This window comes from Thamnophis elegans, unplaced genomic scaffold (genome assembly GCF_009769535.1).
Source record: "Thamnophis elegans isolate rThaEle1 unplaced genomic scaffold, rThaEle1.pri scaffold_65_arrow_ctg1, whole genome shotgun sequence".
NCBI lineage: Eukaryota > Metazoa > Chordata > Lepidosauria > Squamata > Colubridae > Thamnophis > Thamnophis elegans.
The window spans coordinates 77,214-82,378 of NW_022473901.1; the positions used below are offsets into that span (position 1 = coordinate 77,214).

The 5,165-nt window shown below is 51.0% G+C and overlaps 1 long non-coding RNA gene across 1 annotated transcript; it reads right to left on the reverse strand.

Moving 5' to 3' along the window:
- Window positions 1–458: 458 nt before the first annotated feature.
- On the reverse strand, window positions 459–2,743 carry LOC116523621. Its single transcript, XR_004257093.1, has 2 exons — window positions 2,581–2,743; window positions 459–517 (listed from the first exon to the last, which is right to left on the reverse strand). It is a non-coding gene; the product is annotated as an uncharacterized LOC116523621 (long non-coding RNA).
- Between the last annotated feature and the right edge of the window lie 2,422 nt (window positions 2,744–5,165).

Here is a 5,165-nt window from a genome sequence, read left to right on the forward strand (position 1 = left end):
TCTTCTCTAGCTTCCGTTTCCTTAAAGAGGTGTGACTTCATTGGCAAGCGACCTCACAACAATCACAGCACACACACACACACCCCAAAGGCACAACATGCTTAACTGCGGTTTTATCAAATTCATGGTTTTTATTGTTATAAATTTACATTTTGTCCCCGCGGGCTAAGTTTCACACGATGCAGAATCAAAGCCAGCCCAGCGAGGGTTTCGTGCCGCAGGCTAAGTCAGCCGAGAGTTCATCAAAAAATCTTCGTTTCTTTTAAAAAAATTGTGCATTTGGAAAGCAGTGTGTTGTTGTTTTTAAAAAAGTTAAAAAAGCAAGCCACGGTGGCAAAAAGAGGTAGTTTTGGTGTGTGGCGAAAGAGTTTCGTGAAAGTCTCTTAAGTGAAGGCGAGTCGAAACAGCTTTGCTTCGTATCACTAGCTACGCATAATACTTTTCTTTCTTGTGTACTCAGGTTGTCTCAGTGAATTTTTGCTAAATTCAGCCATTTGCCAACCCAGGAAGTAATTTGCTAAAGAAAGGAAGGGGAAAAAAAAGAGCAAATTTTACTAACTTCGAAGAAGTATTAGTTTGTCTTCTCAGCTGACCCTTTGCCAATCTTCTGTTCTTACTTGTTTCCTCGTCTATTTATTCATTTCAATCCCGCCTTTATTATTTTTATAAACAACTCAAGGCTGTAAAATACAGAAAATACTCTTTTCCCTTCCTCTTTTTCCCAAAACAACAAATTGGGGGGTGGCTTGGGCTGAGAGAGAGTGTCTAGCATAAAGTCACCCACCTGGATTTCATGCCTAAGGTGGGACTAGAACTCCCTGCCTCCTGGCAATTGGCCCAAAGTCACCCACCTGGATTTCATGCCTAAGGTGGGACTAGAACTCCCTGCCTCCTGGTGATTGGCCCAAAGTCACCCACCTGGCTTTCATGCCTAAGGTGGGACTAGAACTCCCTGTCTCAAGGTGATTGGCCCAAAGTCACCCACCTGGATTTCATGCCTAAGGTGGGACTAGAACTCCCTGTCTCAAGGTGATTGGCCCAAAGTCACCCACCTGGATTTCATGCCTAAGGTGGGACTAGAACTCCCTGCCTCCTGGCAATTGGCCCAAAGTCACCCACCTGGATTTCATGCCTAAGGTGGGACTAGAACTCCCTGCCTCCTGGCAATTGGTCCAAAGTCACCCACCTGGATTTCATGCCTAAGGTGGGACTAGAACTCCCTGCCTCCTGGTGATTGGCCCAAAGTCACCCACCTGGCTTTCATGCCTAAGGTGGGACTAGAACTCCCTGTCTCAAGGTGATTGGCCCAAAGTCACCCACCTGGATTTCATGCCTAAGGTGGGACTAGAACTCCCTGTCTCAAGGTGATTGGCCCAAAGTCACCCACCTGGATTTCATGCCTAAGGTGGGACTAGAACTCCCTGCCTCCTGGCGATTGGCCCAAAGTCACCCACCTGGATTTCATGTCTAAGGTGGGACTAGAACTCCCTGCCACCTGGTGATTGGCCCAAAGTCACCCACCTGGCTTTCATGTCTAACGTGGGTCTAGAACTCCCTGCCTCCTGGTGATTGGCCCAAAGTCACCCACCTGGATTTCATGTCTAACGTGGGTCTAGAACTCCCTGCCTCCTGGTGATTGGCGCAAAGTCACCCACCTGGCTTTCATGCCTAAGTTGGGACTAGAACTTCCTTTCTCCTGGTGATTGGCCCAAAGTCACCCACCTGGATTTCATGCCTAAGGTGGGACTAGAACTCCCTGTCTCAAGGTGATTGGCCCAAAGTCACCCACCTGGATTTCATGCCTAAAGTGAGACTAGAACTCCCTGTCTCCTGGTGATTGGCCCAAGTCACCCACCTGGATTTCATGCCTAAGGTGGGACTAGAACTCCCTGTCTCCTGGCGATTGGCCCAAAGTCACCCACTTGGCTTTCATGCCTAAGGTGAGACTAGAACTCCCTGTCTCCTGGTGACTGGCCCAAAGCCACCCACCTGGATTTCATGCCTAAGGTGGGACTAGAACTCCCTGTCTCCTGGTGATTGGCCCAAAGTCACCCACCTGGATTTCATGTCTAGGGTGGGACTAGAACTCCGTCTCCTGGTGATTGGCCCAAAGTCACCCACCTAGCTTTCATGCCTAAGGCGGGACTAGAACTCCCTGTCTCCTGGAGATTGGCCCAAAGTCACCCACCTGGATTTCATGCCTAGGGTGGGACTAGAACTCACCATCTCCTGGGGATTGGTTCAAAGTCACCCACTCGGATTTTGTGCCTAAGGCGGGACGACAACCACTGTCTTCTAATAATTGGTTCAAACCCACCCAGCTGACTATCATGCCTAAAGTAAAACTAGAACTCCCAGCCCCACAGTTTCTAGCAGGTGCTTACCATTTGAATAACTTTTATTACTTATTTTCATTTGGAAAAGGGTTCACCTAGCCCCAAATTGAAAGCCCGAATGGGGGTCTTGATGTCAGATTGATTATTTGTTGATTTCTTTAAAAAATTATTATGCCACCCATTGCAATTTCCGCTCCCCACCTTCCACCCCACTGTTTCCTTCGGCCTCCTTCAGCAGCCTCACCTGTCTGGCATGGATAAGGGACAAAGGGTCGCCGGGTGCGGGAGAATACATATTGGCACAATGAGAGGTGCCGTTGATTAAAATAGCCGGTTCCGAATCGGACTCGTTCTTGAGGACACTCAGAGGGTACCAAGGGTCTATGTTCCCTGCAGAGGATTGAAAAAAGAAAGAAAGCAATTGAAAGAGGGGGGAAAAATCAGTCAGTCTCAGGCAGGGATTCCGGGCTCAATTACGGTCGTTAAGTCGAGGACTGTCAGACATACAATCTGGGCCTCTGTTGCAAAACAAAATGGCCAGAAATCGGGCAAGGTTCTCTCCCACACTGTGTTTTTCAAGGCGAGCCGGTCTGAAGGGTCCTTGGTGGTCTCTGAGCTTGGTGGTTTTCTTGCTGATCTTTCGTGGCCCAAAGTAGGGAACATCGTGAGTAGCCCTAGCCCTGATGGTGTTCCCTAGTTGGGTTATGAAACGTCTGTAAGAAAACCACCAAGCTCAGAGAGCACCAAGGACCTCACAGTCTTCCTCTTCCTCCTCCTCTTCCTCCATTTTCTTCTCCTCCTCCTCCCTTCACCCTCCTCCTCCTCTCCCAACAAACCACACTACTTTCTAGCACTGATAATGTTCCCTAGTTGGGCCATGAAATGTCTGCAAGAAAACCACCAAACTCAAAGAGCACCAAGGACCCCACAGTCCTCCTCCTCCTCTTCCTCCCTTTTCTTCTCCTCTTCCTCCTCCTCCCTTCACCCTCCTCATCCTCTCCCAACAAACCACACTACTTTCTATCACTGATAATGTTCCCTAGTTGGGTTATGAAACATCTGTAAGAAAACTACCAAGTTCAGAGAGCATCAAGGACCCCACAGTCCTCCTCCTCCTCCTTCTCTTCCTCCCTTTTCTTCTCCTCCTCCCCCTCTTCTTTCAACAAACCCCACTACTTTCTAGCACTGAGGATGTTCCCTAGTTGGGTCATGAAATGCCTGCAAGAGAACGAACAAACTCAGAGAGCACAAAGGACCCCACAGTCGTCCTCCTCCTCTTCCTCCTCCCTTTTCTTCTCCTCCTTCTCCTCCTCCTCCTCCCTTCCTCCTCCTCCTCCTCTCCCAACAAACCACACTACTTTCTAGCACTGATAATGTTCCCTAGTTGGGCCATGAAACGTCTGCAAGAAAACCACCAAGCTCAGAGAGCACAAAGGACCCTTTTGCATCTTGGAGCGAAGGAAGAGGACGCGACAAGAGCTATAGCAAAGCAGTAACCTTTATTCAAAGCATAGTAACTACGATACAACATGGCGTGGTTCGCGCCAAACATTTATACCCCCTAGTTTGAACAATGAGCCAATAGGGCGTCGAGTAGCTCAACCAATCGAAGAGAGGATTAAACCGGCTCCACCCAAGAACCAATCAGAAAGGGAGACCTTACTTCCCGCGCTAGTATTCAACACCCCTCCCCCCCTAGTCAAGGTACCCTTAAGAAGGGCAAACATAGTCTTGTAGATAGGTGGGGCGGTGGCGCTCTCGTCCCGACCTTCGTAATTCCCCAGTGATTTTCGTCGGGGGGGAAACCGCCGGCGGAGGCATGTCCGTAGCGGGGCGGTGCGTCTGCGGTGCGGCCCCAAGAGATGGTGCTGGCCCGGGGCCCCGTGCCCAGTGTCCATTTGTCCTAGGTGGCGTCTCCATGGCAACAAAAGTGTCCGACAGTGGCCCCCTGCAATCTGGTTGGAATGTAGATTCAGAGTCTCGATGAGGGCTTCGCGGGAAGGAATAACCGGATGAGGCACGTCTGTCCGAGAAGTCGGCTTTTCCCCCGTTCCCCGAATGGAGACTGTCCGTTGGGGAAAAGGTCATCAAGGGTAGCTCACGCTGAGAACGAGTGTCCGAGGAGCTCGGGCCGTCTGCTTCCGCGGGGAGGCGTCGCCTTAACTGGTCCAGGTGGCGCCTCCATTGTGTTCCGTCGGCCAGACCGGCCCTAAAGGAGCAGGGGCCAGTCAGAGCTGTGATGGTCGCGGGAACCCACCGTGGATCCCCAGAAAAGGAACGGGCCCATACGGGATCCCCTAACTTAAACGTATGGGAAGGGAGGGCCCCTAGGTTGCTCGGCAGATCCCCTGCGTAAAGTGGATGTAGCCTATCTAGGGGGGTTCGCAATCTCCTTCCCATCAAGAGCTCCGCAGGAGTTTTATTAGTCGTTGGGCATGGCGTAGAGTGCTGGCTCAGGAGATACGCCGCCACTCTTTCCTGCCAGTCGCCCTGGTCCATGCGGCCCAAGGCTTCTTTGGCTGAGCGAACTGCACGCTCCGCCCGGCCGTTACTAGCTGGATGATAAGGGGCTGTGGCTGCGTGTCTGATTCCTTGTTCGGCCAGGAATTCTTGGAACGTGGTGGAGGTAAACTGGGGCCCATTATCTGAGACTATCACATCCGGTAGCCCATGTGTGGCGAACATCTTACGAAGGGCCCTCACTGTACTCTCTGCTGTAGTGGAGGTCATGGTTACCAGCTCCACCCACTTTGAGTAAGCATCAACGACTATCATAAAAGTTCGGCCATGGAAAGGGCCAGCGAAGTCAATGTGTAAACGGGACCATGG